The sequence below is a fragment of the Montipora foliosa genome, chromosome 4 (genome assembly GCF_036669935.1).
Source record: "Montipora foliosa isolate CH-2021 chromosome 4, ASM3666993v2, whole genome shotgun sequence".
Lineage (NCBI taxonomy): Eukaryota > Metazoa > Cnidaria > Anthozoa > Scleractinia > Acroporidae > Montipora > Montipora foliosa.
The window spans coordinates 46,574,915-46,594,540 of NC_090872.1; the positions used below are offsets into that span (position 1 = coordinate 46,574,915).

At 49.3% G+C, this 19,626-nt stretch overlaps 13 non-coding genes and 2 pseudogenes across 13 annotated transcripts; 4 read left to right on the top strand and 11 right to left on the bottom strand.

Annotated features, from left to right (window-relative positions):
* The first annotated feature begins 2,721 nt into the window (after positions 1-2,721).
* Positions 2,722-2,842, top strand: LOC138001663 (5S ribosomal RNA). The gene has a single exon (XR_011123324.1). It is a non-coding gene; the product is annotated as a 5S ribosomal RNA (ribosomal RNA).
* A 1,048-nt stretch (positions 2,843-3,890) lies between these two features.
* On the bottom strand, positions 3,891-4,053 carry LOC138001560 (U1 spliceosomal RNA). The gene has a single exon (XR_011123245.1). It is a non-coding gene; the product is annotated as a U1 spliceosomal RNA (small nuclear RNA).
* A 185-nt stretch (positions 4,054-4,238) lies between these two features.
* Positions 4,239-4,429, bottom strand: LOC138001590 (U2 spliceosomal RNA). Its single transcript, XR_011123272.1, has one exon. It is a non-coding gene; the product is annotated as a U2 spliceosomal RNA (small nuclear RNA).
* Positions 4,430-4,727: 298 nt separating this feature from the next.
* Positions 4,728-4,846, top strand: LOC138001648 (5S ribosomal RNA). The gene has a single exon (XR_011123309.1). It is a non-coding gene; the product is annotated as a 5S ribosomal RNA (ribosomal RNA).
* Positions 4,847-5,896: 1,050 nt separating this feature from the next.
* Positions 5,897-6,060, bottom strand: LOC138001538 (U1 spliceosomal RNA). The gene has a single exon (XR_011123224.1). It is a non-coding gene; the product is annotated as a U1 spliceosomal RNA (small nuclear RNA).
* A 184-nt stretch (positions 6,061-6,244) lies between these two features.
* LOC138001632 (U2 spliceosomal RNA) lies at positions 6,245-6,410 on the bottom strand (annotated as a pseudogene).
* A 1,589-nt stretch (positions 6,411-7,999) lies between these two features.
* Positions 8,000-8,186, bottom strand: LOC138001613 (U2 spliceosomal RNA). Its single transcript, XR_011123291.1, has one exon. It is a non-coding gene; the product is annotated as a U2 spliceosomal RNA (small nuclear RNA).
* Positions 8,187-13,818: 5,632 nt separating this feature from the next.
* LOC138001664 (5S ribosomal RNA) lies at positions 13,819-13,939 on the top strand. The gene has a single exon (XR_011123325.1). It is a non-coding gene; the product is annotated as a 5S ribosomal RNA (ribosomal RNA).
* A 1,048-nt stretch (positions 13,940-14,987) lies between these two features.
* Positions 14,988-15,150, bottom strand: LOC138001561 (U1 spliceosomal RNA). Its single transcript, XR_011123246.1, has one exon. It is a non-coding gene; the product is annotated as a U1 spliceosomal RNA (small nuclear RNA).
* Positions 15,151-15,335: 185 nt separating this feature from the next.
* On the bottom strand, positions 15,336-15,526 carry LOC138001591 (U2 spliceosomal RNA). The gene has a single exon (XR_011123273.1). It is a non-coding gene; the product is annotated as a U2 spliceosomal RNA (small nuclear RNA).
* A 297-nt stretch (positions 15,527-15,823) lies between these two features.
* Positions 15,824-15,940, top strand: LOC138001650 (5S ribosomal RNA). The gene has a single exon (XR_011123311.1). It is a non-coding gene; the product is annotated as a 5S ribosomal RNA (ribosomal RNA).
* A 1,051-nt stretch (positions 15,941-16,991) lies between these two features.
* Positions 16,992-17,161, bottom strand: LOC138001575 (U1 spliceosomal RNA). Its single transcript, XR_011123258.1, has one exon. It is a non-coding gene; the product is annotated as a U1 spliceosomal RNA (small nuclear RNA).
* A 201-nt stretch (positions 17,162-17,362) lies between these two features.
* On the bottom strand, positions 17,363-17,561 carry LOC138001597 (U2 spliceosomal RNA). Its single transcript, XR_011123279.1, has one exon. It is a non-coding gene; the product is annotated as a U2 spliceosomal RNA (small nuclear RNA).
* Positions 17,562-19,112: 1,551 nt separating this feature from the next.
* LOC138001570 (U1 spliceosomal RNA) lies at positions 19,113-19,280 on the bottom strand. The gene has a single exon (XR_011123254.1). It is a non-coding gene; the product is annotated as a U1 spliceosomal RNA (small nuclear RNA).
* Positions 19,281-19,473: 193 nt separating this feature from the next.
* Positions 19,474-19,626, bottom strand: LOC138001633 (U2 spliceosomal RNA; annotated as a pseudogene).

Here is a 19,626-nt window from a genome sequence, read left to right on the forward strand (position 1 = left end):
GAGAGACAAAAATAGACGAACAAAATCGTGGTCCGAAAAAACACACGGCATTACATCGGAGGTTCGAACGTGCGGAACAAGGGAACGAGAAATCAAAAAGCGATCGAGGCGCGAAGCTTGAGAATAGCCGGTATTGGCCCAAGTGAAGGAAACCCACGAGGGTTTCCGTCTGCGCCAAATATCAACAAGAGAACAGTCTGAAATGAAGGATTTAAGGACTGACTTATCAGGAAGAGAATCATCAACTAGGACAAGACGGTCGAGAGGATTATCGATACAATTAAAATCACCGGCCACTATCCGAATAGGGGATAGAAAAAAGGAATGCAGATTTTGAAAAAAGTGCTTGCGTCGGGTAACGGTGTTTGGAGCGTAAATATTAATGACATTAATCCGCTGCTGCCCCAAAAAGTACCAATGCACTTAAGACTCTACCATCTGAATCAAAAATAAAGCGAGAGATGGTTCCTGGAAAATTCGGAGGGGTGAGCAGGGCTACACCAGCCGACCTGCCCGTCCCGAAGGACCAAAAACATTTACCGGGCCATTTACGAGAAAAAGCATCAGCTTGACGTTTGTTTGAAACATGAGTCTCCTGTAATAAGATCAAATCGCAACTTAGGCGAGATAATTCGTTTAGGATCAGGTCACTCTTAGTGGGTGATACAAGCCCACGGACGTTCAGAGAAAGGAGCTTTAGCATTGGTACTAATGGTGGCGTTTACCAACCGTGGTCCACCCTTCAGACTCGCTGTAAGTATGATCCCCGCGCAATCGAGTTCTAGATCGATGACGGTCGTGGCTGCGGGAACGGCCACGCCCCCGCGACGGTACTCACGATCACGGTCACGATCACGTTCACGTTCACGTTCACGTTCACGGTCACGGTCACGGTCACGGTCACGGTCACGGTCACGGTCCCGTTCCCGTTCCCGTTCCCGTTCCCGCTCCCGCTCCCGCTCCCGCTCCCGCTCCCGCTCCCGCTCCGCGCTCTCGCTCCCGATCACGGCGGCCAACATGACTACTTGTCCTACCAGATCCTTTAGATTCACGTTCAACTTGATCATCCCAGCCTTTTCCTTGTTGAGGAGAGGACCCAGAAACAGACTCAGAACCAGACTCCTCACTACTAGATTCATCACTTGCATCACTAGATTCCTTATGAGCCGCATCGGGGGGGGACAGGGGCTCGGAGCTAGGGGGCGTCTCTGCACCTGGGGAGGTTTACTGACTGGAGGAGGCTGAGCAGCAGGAACCGGAGCTGGAGCAGGCGGACGAGAGGCAACAGCAGCATAGGAAGAGGGCTCGGAAGACTCACGAGGACGCGCACGAGGACCAGAAGATGACGGGTCTACATCAGCACTGTGGATAAGGAACGGGCACGCAGCTGCTAAATGATCAGGCTTCATACAAATGGAGCACATAGGGTCACACGGACAGGATCTTGACGAGTGGCCAGGTTCTTCGCAGTGGCGCAGCGCACAGACCGACAGACGGCGGCGAAGTGCCCAAGGGCCCCGCAGCGCCTGCAGGTCTGTGGCTGCCCAGGGTACCAGATCCGAACAAATTCGCCCCACTACTCGAACAGAGGAAGGGATGGGTTTACTGAGACGCATCCGGGCAGTGCGGTTCCCATTGAACAGGCTATCGCCGGAACGATCCCTACGAAAAGAAAGAACAGTGCCATAGGTGGATAAACGGCCAATCAAAACAGAGTCCGGGAGCTCCACCGGAGCTTCGTAAAGCTTCACCAAGGTTACAGCATTCTGCCTATCACCGATAAGAACACGTGACCCCTCGATATCGAGGTGGGGGATACGGAGCGCAGCTTCTTTTGCCGCAACTGATCTAAAGGTGACGACCCAATTTTTGTTAGAAGCGCAATACTGGATGGACACAATGGAGTCGATATCAACGCCAGCTTCATCAAAAAACTGCACAAGATCTTTTGGCTGTTGGAAGGAGAGTCCAACTTAAAAAACACGGAGAATCCCTTCTTAAGAGCCACTCCACGATTGTCTGGCGAGTGGGACCAAATCTCACGAGGAGAAGCACAGAAACGTACACCACTTTTAGCCATGTTGCCAGCGCTTGTGGGACAACAACTTCAGACTCCAATGGCGAGAAGAGCTCGGGCGTGAAGGCTTCTTCACCATCAGGAACTTCAGGAACTTCATCAGTGGCATTGGCATCAGCGCCAGCATCAGCATCAGCATCAGCATTCATATCCGCGTCAGCAGCATCCATACTCACAATTGTGGGGGGGATAACCTCAGCAGTGCTAGCATCTTCAGGGACAGCAAGAACAGCGGCGGTTGTGTCTTCTTCCATAAGTGTTGGCGGGCGCAGACGAAGAGGTCCACGAAGTGTAGCTCCCACTAAGGCCAATTGGTACACTTAGCCAAAAGGCCGAGCACAGCGATGCCATAACATGCTCGCAGCAGACGGAGTGCTGCTAGTCTCCTGGTCGCGAGATATGGTGGTCTGATTGTCATCCGTCCCAAGTAGGGAATCTACAAAGCCAACCTGAAAACGAGGCCGGCGCACACAACGATTGTCTACTTGTACAGTGGATGGACGGACGGACGGCAGGCAGCCACAGCCACCAGGACTGCATGGCATTTGCGTTGACGGCAAGAGGACAAAATCCACATGGTGTTTCCTCCGACCTCTTTTTCACTTTCCTCTTATAAAAGAGTAAATTTTCACGGCAAATGACTTGTCTACGACCATACCACAGGGAAAACACCGGTTCTCGTCCGATCACCGAAGTTAAGCCCTGTCGGGCGGGGTTAGTACTGTTGGATGGGAGACCGCCTGGGAATACCCCGTGTTGTGGCTTCCCTTTTTCGTTCTATCCACTTCATCATCTCAAAGAATCTCAGTTCCCCCCACCAAAGAAAGTTCCAATACAGCTTTTTTTAAAAACACAACATGTCAAGCAAATGTCAAAAATGAGAAATGCAACAAAAACAAAATAGTTCACACGGGAAAGGCGAACTTATATTCCCGAGGGAGCGCGTGCGCGCGAGATCTTATCAAACCAACGTTTATGACATCAAAGCTATCTTTTGTCTGAGCAAAGAACAGGACACGGCAAGTGTGTGAATTGACGCACTGTTATGCATTGGATGAAAAGACAAACTAGTTAGTGGGGAACATGTGCATACAACGACGGCTAGAAAATTATAAAATTGATCTAGCGAAAACGTGACTTGGTGGAGTTGACATTTTCACTGTTCTCTGCTCAACACGGACAGTATTCAGGCCCCATTGTTCAAAGGGTGAACAACATTATTCAGAAAATAAGTCACTATCCTTCCTGAGTATAATACATTTACTTTCGCGATAACAATTCAATTAATTCATAACACAGAGAAACGACAACGTGCGTGTTGGCCACAGAAATGTAACGCCAACTGCCCTGGCCACTTCTCATGTTACTCAATGCACGCCGGATCGCCAGAAGGCACATAGTACAAGGGAGGCATAAGAAATCTATCACGCTTACAGATAGGCGATCGAACATTGCAAACATACATCTACTTACGTTTTGCAAACGATGCAAGAGGATAAGTGCTCCATCTGCCCTCCGGTACTTTCTTGTTTCACTCGTCGATCGATCTATCCTCGATGATTTCTCTGCAGCAACGAAGAATGCAAGAAATGAAGTGAGGTTCCGCTCCGCACTGCACCCACCAAATAACTCAAACATTCAACGAGATTTCAATTCACGGCAAACTCACCTTGTCCTTGGTTACTCCGTTCCGTTCAGTCCCGTCCCGTCAGTAAACGACAGGACAGGGCATCTTTCCATGCTTGCCTGACTGACTGAAATCACACCAACAAACCATCGCATTAGTGCCATTCCTTTCCCGACGAGGTGGGTGCGGGGACTAGCGCGAACGCAGGTCCCCACTACCAGAAATTATACGCTCGAGTTACCCACATTTGGGGTAATCGCAAGGGTCAACCCAATCGAAGTGCAATGAAAGAGCCTCACCTTGAGAGGACTGCCTCCCTGATCACAGTGCCTCCGCGTCAGGTAAGTATGAACTTTTTCAGCCTTCCCATGGACCGCAAAACGCAACTGCTCTGCACATAGCTTGTGGTGGCTTCTTGTCGTCCCAGAACCGGTAAGGCAGGCCGGTGACTCCCTCCTTCCTAGGGAAGACAAGAGAAGGTGGAAGCTGGTCAGTCTGTTGTTTCACTTTCAATTGTTTTATTTCTTCCCCGGAGGGAAGTGGGCCACACTCGGAGGTAGTGCTATACCGAGCAAACCCGTGGCCGGGACGAGGCAAGCCTCTTTTCCACGGCCCAGTTCCAAAATCAGTTTAATATATGAGCTGCTCGATGAGCAGCGTATCAGATATTAAGCTGATAAGAACAGATACTACACTTGATCTTAGCCAAAAGGCCGAGAAGCCGATGCCATAACATGCTCGCAGCAGACGGAGTGCTGCTAGTCTCCTGGTCGCGAGATATGGTGGTCTGATTGTCATCCGTCCCAAGTAGGGAATCTACAAAGCCAACCTGAAAACGAGGCCGGCGCACACAACGATTGTCTACTTGTACAGTGGATGGACGGACGGACGGCAGGCAGCCACAGCCACCAGGACTGCATGGCATTTGCGTTGACGGCAAGAGGACAAATCCACATGGTGTTTCCTCCGACCTCTTTTTCACTTTCCTCTTATAAAAGAGTAAATTTTCACGGCAAATGACTTGTCTACGACCATACCACAGGGAAAACACCGGTTCTCGTCCGATCACCGAAGTTAAGCCCTGTCGGGCGGGGTTAGTACTTGGATGGGAGACCGCCTGGGAATACCCCGTGTTGTAGGCTTCCCTTTTTCGTTCTATCCACTTCATCATCTCAAAGAATCTCAGTTCCCCCCACCAAAGAAAGTTCCAATACAGCTTTTTTTAAAACACAACATGTCAAGCAAATGTCAAAAATGAGAAATGCAACAAAAACAAAATAGTTCACACGGGAAAGGCGAACTTATATTCCCGAGGGAGCGCGTGCGCGCGAGATCTTATCAAACCAACGTTTATGACATCAAAGCTATCTTTTTGTCTGAGCAAAGAACAGGACACGGCAAGTGTGAAATTGACGCACTGTTATGCATTGGATGAAAAGACAAACTAGTTAGTGGGGAACATGTGCATACAACGACGGCTAGAAAATTATAAAATTGATCTAGCGAAAACGTGACTTGGTGGAGTTGACATTTTCACTGTTCTCTGCTCAACACGGACAGTATTCAGGCCCCATTTGTTCAAAGGGTGAACAACATTATTCAGAAAATAAGTCACTATCCTTCCTGAGTATAATACATTTACTTTCGCGATAACAATTCAATTAATTCATAACACAGAGAAACGACAACGTGCGTGTTGGCCACAGAAATGTAACGCCAACTGCCCTGGCCACTTCTCATGTTACTCAATGCACGCCGGATCGCCAGAAGGCAACATAGTACAAGGGAGGCATAAGAAATCTATCACGCTTACAGATAGGCGATCGAACATTGCAAACATACATCTACTTACGTTTTGCAAACGATGCAAGAGGATAAGTGCTCCATCTGCCCTCCGGTACTTTCTTGTTTCACTCGTCGATCGATCTATCCTCGATGATTTCTCTGCAGCAACGAAGAATGCAAGAAATGAAGTGAGGTTCCGCTCCGCACTGCACCCACCAAATAACTCAAACATTCAACGAGATTTCAATTCACGGCAAACTCACCTTGTCCTTGGTTACTCCGTTCCGTTCAGTCCCGTCCCGTCAGTAAACGACAGGACAGGGCATCTTTCCATGCTTGCCTGACTGACTGAAATCACACCAACAAACCATCGCATTAGTGCCATTCCTTTCCCGACGAGGTGGGTGCGGGGACTAGCGCGAACGCAGGTCCCCACTACCAGAAATTATACGCTCGAGTTACCCACATTTGGGGTAATCGCAAGGGTCAACCCAATCGAAGTGCAATGAAAGAGCCTCACCTTGAGAGGACTGCCTCCCTGATCACAGTGCCTCCCGCGTCAGGTAAGTATGAACTTTTTCAGCCTTCCCATGGACCGCAAAACGCAACTGCTCTGCACATAGCTTGTGGTGGCTTCTTGTCGTCCCAGAACCGGTAAGGCAGGCCGGTGACTCCCTCCTTCCTAGGGAAGACAAGAGAAGGTGGAAGCTGGTCAGTCTGTTGTTTCACTTTCAATTGTTTATTTCTTCCCCGGAGGGAAGTGGGCCACACTCGGAGGTAGTGCTATACCGAGGCAACCCGTGGCCGGGACGAGGCAAGCCTCTTTTCCACGGCCCAGTTCCAAAAATCAGTTTAATATATGAGCTGCTCGATGAGCAGCCGCCGGAGGAGCGGAACTCCTCGACAAACCAGGCAAGCGGTTCATCGAGACTGTTGGAATGAGCATTCCCACGAATGATCTCCCAAGTGGCAACATCGCACCAGACTTCCTCATAGGTACTCATGGAGAACTTGGCGGTACGGTGTTCGCGACGGTCGGTATCCATATCCAAACGGCTGATCTGTCATCCGAGGATGCGCCAGCTGAAGGAAGGAGTACCGATCTTTGGGAGGTTACGCTTCCGCCTCCGCTTAGGCTTGCGCTGCCGGGGGGAGCCAGAAGACTCTTTAACGAGAACATCCGACTCCGAATCCTCACCTGGAGTAAACTCCAAAGGGAGGATTACGACCCTAGATGCGTCATCGTCGGAGGGCAACAGGTTTGCACCTGCGCCCACCGGACTCGGCAGGAGAGGAGGCCGAACCTCCTCCATAGCATCGTCTACGACAGCATCCGGCTTACGTCCGGATCCTCCACAGCCTCTGTGCCAGGGGGACTGGCAATCAGGGGCCGGAACCCCAGCCTGCTCCTCTTTACGAGAAGACGCCGGAAGAACTCCGGAGGCCGTTGAGGTGCAGGCTGCCCCCAGGCGTTCCTACATTCACGGGCCATGTGACCAGACTGGCCACAGCGCCGACATCGTCCACTGAGCGGGCAAGCACGACTTCGTTGAACCGATCTTCCTACAGATGGCACAGTAGGGGGGGCTGACCACGATACCAAACACGGCAATCGAAGCCAGCTACACGTACATCACCGGGAACGTCCTTTAGACATAGACATCTTGACAAGGCGGTTGCCATCGCTCAGGCCGGGGAAAACCATGGTGCTCACTCCTCTGGACAGAATGAACCCTGCCCAAAGGAGGAGAAGAACGCACGGACGGCATCGTCTGGGACCTCAAACGGACAATCCCGGAGATACACCAGACGGGACGAGGTGTCGGCACTGGTAAGACGAAGCTGGTAGTCGCCAAAACGTATTCCACGTTCTATGGTGGACTGACAAGACTGGATCTCCTTGAAGGAGAGACGAACTGCTCCATTTCGGAGGAACTGGACGGAGGACAACTGATCTCTCTCCACGCTCTCCAAGAGGCGGGGGAGGACTTGGGACGAGCCCACGGAACGGAAAACTTCAGCCGGAAAAAAAGCCATCAGGCTTTTCGGGCACTGGATCGTACTGGAGGTAGGCATCCTGGGCCAATCGCAGGAGAGCCGAAACTCAACTTTGAAGCGGACCCAGAAGCACCACAAGCGTTAGAGAAGCTATCTAGCCCCGAAGAGCTATTAAAGATAGCACCGCAAGTGAAGGAATAGAATGCAAGCACACAAGTGAAAACACTATGAGCACTCACAAACCGGCTGCCGAGCCCTCACGAGCTCACAATGGCAGTGATACTAGCTGGCGTCAACAACCCAATGAAGAGCGTCAGGTAAGTATGAACTTTTTTCAGCCTTCCCATGGACCGCAAAACGCAACTGCTCTGCACATAGCTTGTGGTGGCTTCTTGTCGTCCCAGAACCGGTAAGGCAGGCCGGATGACTCCCTCCTTCCTAGGGAAGACAAGAGAAGGTGGAAGCTGGTCAGTCTGTTGTGTTTCACTTTCATTGTTTATTTTCTTCCCCGGAGGAAGTGGGCCACACTCGGAGGTAGTGCTATACCGAGGCAACCCGTGGCCGGGACGAGGCAAGCCTCTTTTCCACGGCCCAGTTCCAAAAAATCAGTTTAATATATGAGCTGCTCGATGAGCAGCGTATCAGATATTAAGCTGATAAGAACAGATTTTTTTTTTTTTTCTTTTGATAAAATTTTATTTACAAGGGCCTAAGGGCCCAGGTAAAAAGACCTGATTACAAGAAGGTACTGGAGCAGCTAATAATTACAGTGCGTCGGTGCAAAAAGGTAAACAGAGTCCATCTCAAAGCAAGGTGCAAGGTGCAATTGCCTACCTGAACTATCTAATGAACAAAAAGAACTAAAAGTGAAAAATAGGACGACCGTTACAATCAACAGAACAGATTACACTACCGTCGACCAAAAATCTTTAACTCTAGAGACAGGTTCGCCTAAGATACGCAACTTAATATCTTTAATAATCATGTTAATAATAGAACGTGAGCCAAGAGAGCTGTTTCGAAAAGTCGCAAGGTTCGCGCCAGCCAAACGAAGTAAACGATAGTCGCAATGAGATAACTAGACAGACGGTACCCCGGGGACGACGAAATAGGGGACAAGGGAAACAAAACAGAAGAAAAGGACAGCACAAGGGGAGAACCAAGGAGACGAGAGAGAAAGGGCGTAAAGAATTCCAGACATGAACGACCCTACGACATGCAACAAAACAATGACAAGGGGATTCAATACGAGAACAAACAGCACAACGGTCGGAGGCAATATAACCCCAAACTTGAGGTTATATCGCACCCGAACTGCATTATGTAAGAGGAGCCAGAAAACATCACTTTATAATTCTCGATAAACTTAAGACGAGACTTTCGCCACACGGACACCCACCGGATTATGGGGCGGCCAACAACGGCTCCCCAAAAACTAGCGCATGTTGGAGCAGGGGACGGAAATACAGACAACAAGGAATAAATGTTCTTACAAGATAAATCATCAGGCACAGACCCATGACGCTCAAACAGAGAGTGAAACAAAGCAAGACACTGACGGTAACACAGGGAGGGATCCGAAGAAGAAGGGACGGAATTGCTCGCGAAAGAGAAGCAAGGATCAAACTTAAAAAGACAATTCCCAAGAAAGAAGCGGGCCAAAAAATGCCATTTATCAGAACCGAAGTCATCTCGAAGACTTAAAAAACAGGACAGACGCAGGCTGGCACACTTGGTCTGAAAGTCGACGACACCAAGGCCGCCAGAAGACAAAGGAGCACAGCAGCGCTGTCGACTCACGTTCTCCATTTTGCCTTTCCAATGAAAGGCCAAACAAGACGTTTGTAGCGGTCACACACCCATCGCGGAGGTGCGAGGATTTTGGCAACGTGCCAAAACCTACTCGCCCCGAGGCATTAATAATCATTGTGCGGCCAACAAAAGAAAGTTCCCTTTGTCTCCACAAATTGATAACATTTTCGAGCTTATCTAGCTTAGGTTTTCCAGTTGTCTGACTCGACAGAAACCAGACCGTTAGAAAAGAAAACACCCAATATCCTAATTTTAGAGACCCACTTTAAACCAAAGGGGGGAGGCACCGTTCACCCTCCACCTCGGTCTTAGTCGTGTTAAGTTTTGCTCCCGAAGCTATTTCAAACCTGCGAACCACTCGCAAAAGGTGACATAGGGAACTTTCCGATTTCAAAAAGCAAGTTGCATCGTCAGCGTACTGAGAAATCTTAAATTGTAAGCCAGCCGCACCAGGGAGGAGAAAGCCAACAATGTCCGGACATTTTTCGAATTTTGGGTAGACAGGATTTCAGAAACCAGCACGTATAAAAGGGGGGAGAGGGGGACAACCCTGCCTAACACCCCTTCCCCAAAAAAACAGGGGCGGAAAGAGACCCGTTACAAATAATGCGCGAAAAGACATTGTTATAAAAGAGACTCACCCATTGACAAAAAAGGGACCAAAACCGAACTTAGACAAAACGCGCATGAGAAAGGCGTGGTCGACAACGGTCAAAAGGCCTTTTCTTGGTCTAAGGTCACAAGTATTTCCAGATTCGTTAGTTTTACTAATCATGTCGAGGGTGTCACGAATCAGAAGGAGATTAGAGAAGATAGATCTCCCAACTACAGAGCACGACTGATCGCGATGAACAATAGAACACATTACAGGCTTGAGACGCTCGGTAATAGCCTTAGAAGCGATTTTATAATCGGTATTTAGCAAAGAGATGGGGCGCCAGTTTTTCGGCATGCGCTTATCGTCTTTCTTGTGTATCAGACGCAAGAGGCCCTCTCGCTGAGAGTCAATGAGGGAACCCGATGAAAGCCCTCATTCAAAACACGAGCAAGGGCATCACCAAGATCCCCCCAGAAAGCAACATAAAATCGGTTGGGAGACCATCAGACCCTGGGGACTTGCCGGTTTGAAGACCGCTAACAGCTGAAAAAAAGCTCGTCTTTTGTCAACTCCCCTCACAGCTCTCTCGTTCAGCATTCGACAGAGAAAGGTCTAGGTCATTAATTAAATCCATTTGAACAGAAAGATCCAAGGTATCCTTGGCAAACAATGACTTATAGAAATCTACAAGGACTAATTCCAAATCGTGTTGGGACGTCTTCTCGACGCCATTGGCATCCAGAAGGCAGTCCATGGAATTCTTTTCAGCACGTTTTTTCTCGAGGCGGAAAAAAAATCTAGTCGGCCGTTCTCCTTCTTCAACCCCACTTGGCACGTGAACGAATTTTTGCGCCTCTCCGCTTCCTGGGAAACCAGGAAGAGAGGGCGCTTTCAAGATCCCTGACCTCAGAAGCGGCCTGGGAGCCACCAGAGGCCAGAGAGTTCTTTGCGTGGATCAAGCGCTTGGTCAAAGAACTGCGTTCACTATTAATCTGCCTTTGTTATTAACGCAAAACTCGATACAAAACCTACGAATGCCAAGTTTTAAAGCCTCCCACCAAGCACCAAGGGAAATCGAAGTCGGAGACACGCTCCTTAAAGGAAGCAATAAACGCAGACATTTTTGCTCTTAAAAGACTCATCGGACAAGAAACTTGTATTAAACCGCCAAACACCGCTACGGGGACAAGAAAAATTGTCGAGAGACAAAAATAGACGAACAAAATCGTGGTCCGAAAAAACACACGGCATTACATCGGAGGTTCGAACGTGCGGAACAAGGGAACGAGAAATCAAAAAGCGATCGAGGCGCGAAGCTTGAGAATAGCCGGTATTGGCCCAAGTGAAGGAAACCCACGAGGGTTTCCGTCTGCGCCAAATATCAACAAGAGAACAGTCTGAAATGAAGGATTTAAGGACTGACTTATCAGGAAGAGAATCATCAACTAGGACAAGACGGTCGAGAGGATTATCGATACAATTAAAATCACCGGCCACTATCCGAATAGGGGATAGAAAAAAGGAATGCAGATTTTGAAAAAAGTGCTTGCGTCGGGTAACGGTGTTTGGAGCGTAAATATTAATGACATTAATCCGCTGCTGCCCCAAAAAGTACCAATGCACTTAAGACTCTACCATCTGAATCAAAAATAAAGCGAGAGATGGTTCCTGGAAAATTCGGAGGGGTGAGCAGGGCTACACCAGCCGACCTGCCCGTCCCGAAGGACCAAAAACATTTACCGGGCCATTTACGAGAAAAAGCATCAGCTTGACGTTTGTTTGAAACATGAGTCTCCTGTAATAAGATCAAATCGCAACTTAGGCGAGATAATTCGTTTAGGATCAGGTCACTCTTAGTGGGTGATACAAGCCCACGGACGTTCAGAGAAAGGAGCTTTAGCATTGGTACTAATGGTGGCGTTTACCAACCGTGGTCCACCCTTCAGACTCGCTGTAAGTATGATCCCCGCGCAATCGAGTTCTAGATCGATGACGGTCGTGGCTGCGGGAACGGCCACGCCCCCGCGACGGTACTCACGATCACGGTCACGATCACGTTCACGTTCACGTTCACGTTCACGGTCACGGTCACGGTCACGGTCACGGTCACGGTCACGGTCCCGTTCCCGTTCCCGTTCCCGTTCCCGCTCCCGCTCCCGCTCCCGCTCCCGCTCCCGCTCCCGCTCCGCGCTCTCGCTCCCGATCACGGCGGCCAACATGACTACTTGTCCTACCAGATCCTTTAGATTCACGTTCAACTTGATCATCCCAGCCTTTTCCTTGTTGAGGAGAGGACCCAGAAACAGACTCAGAACCAGACTCCTCACTACTAGATTCATCACTTGCATCACTAGATTCCTTATGAGCCGCATCGGGGGGGGACAGGGGCTCGGAGCTAGGGGGCGTCTCTGCACCTGGGGAGGTTTACTGACTGGAGGAGGCTGAGCAGCAGGAACCGGAGCTGGAGCAGGCGGACGAGAGGCAACAGCAGCATAGGAAGAGGGCTCGGAAGACTCACGAGGACGCGCACGAGGACCAGAAGATGACGGGTCTACATCAGCACTGTGGATAAGGAACGGGCACGCAGCTGCTAAATGATCAGGCTTCATACAAATGGAGCACATAGGGTCACACGGACAGGATCTTGACGAGTGGCCAGGTTCTTCGCAGTGGCGCAGCGCACAGACCGACAGACGGCGGCGAAGTGCCCAAGGGCCCCGCAGCGCCTGCAGGTCTGTGGCTGCCCAGGGTACCAGATCCGAACAAATTCGCCCCACTACTCGAACAGAGGAAGGGATGGGTTTACTGAGACGCATCCGGGCAGTGCGGTTCCCATTGAACAGGCTATCGCCGGAACGATCCCTACGAAAAGAAAGAACAGTGCCATAGGTGGATAAACGGCCAATCAAAACAGAGTCCGGGAGCTCCACCGGAGCTTCGTAAAGCTTCACCAAGGTTACAGCATTCTGCCTATCACCGATAAGAACACGTGACCCCTCGATATCGAGGTGGGGGATACGGAGCGCAGCTTCTTTTGCCGCAACTGATCTAAAGGTGACGACCCAATTTTTGTTAGAAGCGCAATACTGGATGGACACAATGGAGTCGATATCAACGCCAGCTTCATCAAAAAACTGCACAAGATCTTTTGGCTGTTGGAAGGAGAGTCCAACTTAAAAAACACGGAGAATCCCTTCTTAAGAGCCACTCCACGATTGTCTGGCGAGTGGGACCAAATCTCACGAGGAGAAGCACAGAAACGTACACCACTTTTAGCCATGTTGCCAGCGCTTGTGGGACAACAACTTCAGACTCCAATGGCGAGAAGAGCTCGGGCGTGAAGGCTTCTTCACCATCAGGAACTTCAGGAACTTCATCAGTGGCATTGGCATCAGCGCCAGCATCAGCATCAGCATCAGCATTCATATCCGCGTCAGCAGCATCCATACTCACAATTGTGGGGGGGATAACCTCAGCAGTGCTAGCATCTTCAGGGACAGCAAGAACAGCGGCGGTTGTGTCTTCTTCCATAAGTGTTGGCGGGCGCAGACGAAGAGGTCCACGAAGTGTAGCTCCCACTAAGGCCAATTGGTACACTTAGCCAAAAGGCCGAGCACAGCGATGCCATAACATGCTCGCAGCAGACGGAGTGCTGCTAGTCTCCTGGTCGCGAGATATGGTGGTCTGATTGTCATCCGTCCCAAGTAGGGAATCTACAAAGCCAACCTGAAAACGAGGCCGGCGCACACAACGATTGTCTACTTGTACAGTGGATGGACGGACGGACGGCAGGCAGCCACAGCCACCAGGACTGCATGGCATTTGCGTTGACGGCAAGAGGACAAAATCCACATGGTGTTTCCTCCGACCTCTTTTTCACTTTCCTCTTATAAAAGAGTAAATTTTCACGGCAAATGACTTGTCTACGACCATACCACAGGGAAAACACCGGTTCTCGTCCGATCACCGAAGTTAAGCCCTGTCGGGCGGGGTTAGTACTGTTGGATGGGAGACCGCCTGGGAATACCCCGTGTTGTGGCTTCCCTTTTTCGTTCTATCCACTTCATCATCTCAAAGAATCTCAGTTCCCCCCACCAAAGAAAGTTCCAATACAGCTTTTTTTAAAAACACAACATGTCAAGCAAATGTCAAAAATGAGAAATGCAACAAAAACAAAATAGTTCACACGGGAAAGGCGAACTTATATTCCCGAGGGAGCGCGTGCGCGCGAGATCTTATCAAACCAACGTTTATGACATCAAAGCTATCTTTTGTCTGAGCAAAGAACAGGACACGGCAAGTGTGTGAATTGACGCACTGTTATGCATTGGATGAAAAGACAAACTAGTTAGTGGGGAACATGTGCATACAACGACGGCTAGAAAATTATAAAATTGATCTAGCGAAAACGTGACTTGGTGGAGTTGACATTTTCACTGTTCTCTGCTCAACACGGACAGTATTCAGGCCCCATTGTTCAAAGGGTGAACAACATTATTCAGAAAATAAGTCACTATCCTTCCTGAGTATAATACATTTACTTTCGCGATAACAATTCAATTAATTCATAACACAGAGAAACGACAACGTGCGTGTTGGCCACAGAAATGTAACGCCAACTGCCCTGGCCACTTCTCATGTTACTCAATGCACGCCGGATCGCCAGAAGGCACATAGTACAAGGGAGGCATAAGAAATCTATCACGCTTACAGATAGGCGATCGAACATTGCAAACATACATCTACTTACGTTTTGCAAACGATGCAAGAGGATAAGTGCTCCATCTGCCCTCCGGTACTTTCTTGTTTCACTCGTCGATCGATCTATCCTCGATGATTTCTCTGCAGCAACGAAGAATGCAAGAAATGAAGTGAGGTTCCGCTCCGCACTGCACCCACCAAATAACTCAAACATTCAACGAGATTTCAATTCACGGCAAACTCACCTTGTCCTTGGTTACTCCGTTCCGTTCAGTCCCGTCCCGTCAGTAAACGACAGGACAGGGCATCTTTCCATGCTTGCCTGACTGACTGAAATCACACCAACAAACCATCGCATTAGTGCCATTCCTTTCCCGACGAGGTGGGTGCGGGGACTAGCGCGAACGCAGGTCCCCACTACCAGAAATTATACGCTCGAGTTACCCACATTTGGGGTAATCGCAAGGGTCAACCCAATCGAAGTGCAATGAAAGAGCCTCACCTTGAGAGGACTGCCTCCCTGATCACAGTGCCTCCGCGTCAGGTAAGTATGAACTTTTTCAGCCTTCCCATGGACCGCAAAACGCAACTGCTCTGCACATAGCTTGTGGTGGCTTCTTGTCGTCCCAGAACCGGTAAGGCAGGCCGGTGACTCCCTCCTTCCTAGGGAAGACAAGAGAAGGTGGAAGCTGGTCAGTCTGTTGTTTCACTTTCAATTGTTTTATTTCTTCCCCGGAGGGAAGTGGGCCACACTCGGAGGTAGTGCTATACCGAGCAAACCCGTGGCCGGGACGAGGCAAGCCTCTTTTCCACGGCCCAGTTCCAAAATCAGTTTAATATATGAGCTGCTCGATGAGCAGCGTATCAGATATTAAGCTGATAAGAACAGATACTACACTTGATCTTAGCCAAAAGGCCGAGAAGCCGATGCCATAACATGCTCGCAGCAGACGGAGTGCTGCTAGTCTCTGGTCGCGAGATATGGTGGTCTGATTGTCATCCGTCCCAAGTAGGGAATCTACAAAGCCAACCTGAAAACGAGGCCGGCGCACACAACGATTGTCTACTTGTACAGTGGATGGACGGACGGACGGCAGGCAGCCACAGCCACCAGGACTGCATGGCATTTGCGTTGACGGCAAGAGGACAAATCCACATGGTGTTTCCTCCGACCTCTTTTTCACTTTCCTCTTATAAAAGAGTAAATTTTCACGGCAAATGACTTGTCTACGACCATACCACAGGGAAAACACCGGTTCTCGTCCGATCACCGAAGTTAAGCCCTGTCGGGCGGGGTTAGTACTTGGATGGGAGACCGCCTGGGAATACCGTGTTGTAGGCTTCCCTTTTCGTTCTATCCACTTCATCATCTCAAAGAATCTCAGTTCCCCCCACCAAAGAAAGTTCCAATACAGCTTTTTTAAAACACAACATGTCAAGCAAATGTCAAAAATGAGAAATGCAACAAAAACAAAATAGTTCACACGGGAAAGGCGAACTTATATTCCCGAGGGAGCGCGTGCGCGCGAGATCTTATCAAACCAACGTTTATGACATCAAAGCTATCTTTTTGTCTGAGCAAAGAACGGACACGGCAAGTGTGAAATTGACGCACTTATGATTGGATGAAAAGACAAACTAGTTAGTGGGGAACATGTGCATACAACGACGGCAGAAAAATTATAAAATTGATCTAGCGAAAACGTGACTTGTGGAGTTGACATTTTCACTGTTCTCTGCTCAAAACGGACATTATTCAGGCCCCATTTGTTCAAAGGGTGAAAACATATTCAGAAAATAAGTCACTATCCTTCCTGAGTATAATACATTTACTTTCGCGAGAACAATTCAATTAATTCATAACACAGAGAAACGACACACGTGCGTGTTGGGCACAGAAATGTAACGCCAACTGCCCTGGCCACTTCTCATGTTACTCAATGCCCGCCGGATCGCCAGAAGGCAACATAGTACAAGGGAGGCATAAGAAATCTATCACGCTTACAGATAGGCGATCGAACATTGCAAACATACATCTACTTACGTTTTGCAAACGATGCAAGAGGATAAGTGCTCCATCTGCCCTCCGGTACTTTCTTGTTTCACTCGTCGATCGATCTATCCTCGATGATTTCTCTGCAGCAACGAAGAATGCAAGAAATGAAGTGAGGTTCCGCTCCGCACTGCACCCACCAATAACTCAAACATTCAACGAGATTTCAATTCACGGCAAACTTCACCCTTGTCCCTTGGTTACTCCGTTCCGTTTCAGTCCCGTCCCCGTCAGTAAACGACAGGACAGGGCACTCTTTCCATGCTTGCCTCGACTGACTGAACTCACACCAACCAAACCATCGGCATTAGTGCCATTCCTTTCCCGACGGAGGTGGGTGCGGGGACTAGCGCGAAACGCAGGTCCCCACTAACCAGAAATTATACGCTCCGGTTACACCAGACCTTTGGGGTAATCGCAAGGGTCCACCACTCGAAGTGCAATGAAAGAGCCTCACCTTGAGAGGACTGCCTCCCTGATCACAGATGCGCCTCCCGACCTCAGGAGTAAAGTATGAACTTTTTTCAGCCTTCCAATGGGACCGCAAAAACGCAACGTGCTCTGCACATACGAGCTTGTGGTGGCTCTTGTCGTCCCAGAACGGTTAAGGCAGGCCGGTGACTACCTCCTTCCCTAGGGAAGACAAGGAGAAGGTGGAAGCTGGGTCATGGTCTGTTGTTTTCACTTTCAATTGTTTATTTCTTCCCCGGAGGGACGTGGGCCACACTCGGAGGTAGTGCTATACCGAGGCAACCCCGTGGCCGGGACGACGCGCAAGCCTCTTTTTCACGCCCAGTTTCCAAAAATCAGTTTTTAATATAGGCGCTGCTCGATGAGCAGCGTATCAGATATTAAGCTGATAAGAACAGATACTACACTTTGATCTTAGACCAAAAGGCCGAGAAGCGGATGCCATAACATGCTCGCAGCAGACGGATTGCTGCGCCTAGTCGCCTGGTCGCGAGATATGGTGTGTCTGATTGTCATCCGTCCCAAGTAGGGAAATCTACAAGCCAACGCTGAAAACGAGGCCGGCGCACACATAAACGATTGTGTCTACTTTGGTACAGTGGAGGGACGGACGGACGGCAGGAAGCCACAGCCACCAGGGACTGCATGGCATTTGCGTTTGACGGCAAGAGGAGACAAATCCACATGGTGTTTCCTCCGACCTCTTTTTTTCACTTTCCTCTTATAAAAGAGTAAATTTTTCACGGCAAATGACTTGTCTAACGACCATACCACAGGGAATAAACACCGGTTCTAGTTTCCGATCCACCGAAGTTGAAGGCCTGTCGGGGCGGGGTTAGTACTTGGATGGGAAGACCGCTCTGGGAACACCCCGTGTTCGTAGGGTCTTCCCGTTTTCGTTCTATCCAACGTTCATCATCTCAAAGAATCTCAGTTGTCCCCCCACACAAAGAAAGTCCCATACAAGCTTTTTTTAAAACACACAACATGTCACAGCAAATGTCAAAAATGAGAAATGCAAACAAAAACAAAATAGTTCACACGGGAAAGGCCGAACTTATATTCCCGAGGGAGCGCCTGTGCCGCTGCGAGATCTTAATCAAAACCAACGTTTATGACAATCAAAAAGGCTATCTTTTTGTCTGAGCAAAGAACCGACACGGCCAAGTGTGGTGAAATTGACGCACTGTTATGCATTGGATGAAAAGACAAACTAGTTTAGTGGGGAACATGTGCATACAACGACGGCTAGAAAATTTATAAAATTGATCTACGCGAAACACGTGACTTGGTGGAGTTGACATTTTCACTGTTTCTCTGCTCAACACGGACAGGAGTCAGGCCCCCCCCCCATTTTTGTTCCAACGGGTGAACAACATTATTCAGAAAATAAGTCACTATCCGTCCTGAGTATAATACATTTACTTTCGCGGATAACAATTCAATAATTTCATAACACAGAGAAACGACAACGTGCGTGTTGGCCACAGAATGTAACGCATAACTGCCCTGGCCACTTCTCATGTTACTCAATGCACGCCCGGATTCGCCAGAAGGCAACATAGGACAAGGGAGGCATAAGAAATCTATCACGCTATACAGATAGGCGATCGAACATGGCCAAACATACATTCTACTTACGTTTTGCAAACGATGCAAGAGGATAAGTGCTCCATCTGCCCTCCGGTACTTCTTGCTTTCACTCGTCGATCGATCTATCCTCGATGATTTCTCTGCAGCAACGAAGAATGCAAGAAATGATAGGGAGGTTCCGCTCCGCTACTGCACCCACAAAATAAACTCAAACATCAAACGAGATTTCAATTCAGGTCAATAATCACCTTGTCCTTGGTTTACTCCGTTCCGTTCAGTCCCGTCCCGTCAGTAAAAAGACAGGACAGGGCATCTTTCCATGCTTGACTGAATGCCTTGAAATCCACAACAACCAAACAACGCATTAGTGCCCTTAATTTTCCCGACGAGGGGTGTGCGGGGACTAGCGCGAACGCAGGTCCCCACTACCAGAAAGTATACGCTCGAGTTACCCACATTCTGGGGTAAATCGCAAAGGGTAAACCCAATCGAAGTGCAATGAAAGAGCCTAACCTTGGAGAGGACTGCCTACTGATCACAGTGCCTCCCGCGGTCAGGTAGGTAGGAACTTTTTAAGCCTCGTCTGGACCGCAAAACGTAATGCTCAGCACCATAGCTTGTGGTGGCTTCTTGTGTCCCAGAACCGGTAAGGCAGGCCCCCCCCGGTGACTCCCTCCTTCCTATGGAAGAACAAGAGAAGGGTGGAAGCTGGTCAGTCTGTTGTTTCACTTTCCATTGTTTATTTCTTCCCCGGGGGAAGGGGGCCACACTCGGAGTTAGTGCTATACCGCGGCACCCGTGGCCGGGACGAGGCATGCCTCTTTTCCCCGGCCCAGTTCCAAAAATTCAGTTTATTAAATATGAGCTGCTCGATGAGCCAGCGTATCAGTATTAAGCTGATAAGAACAGAT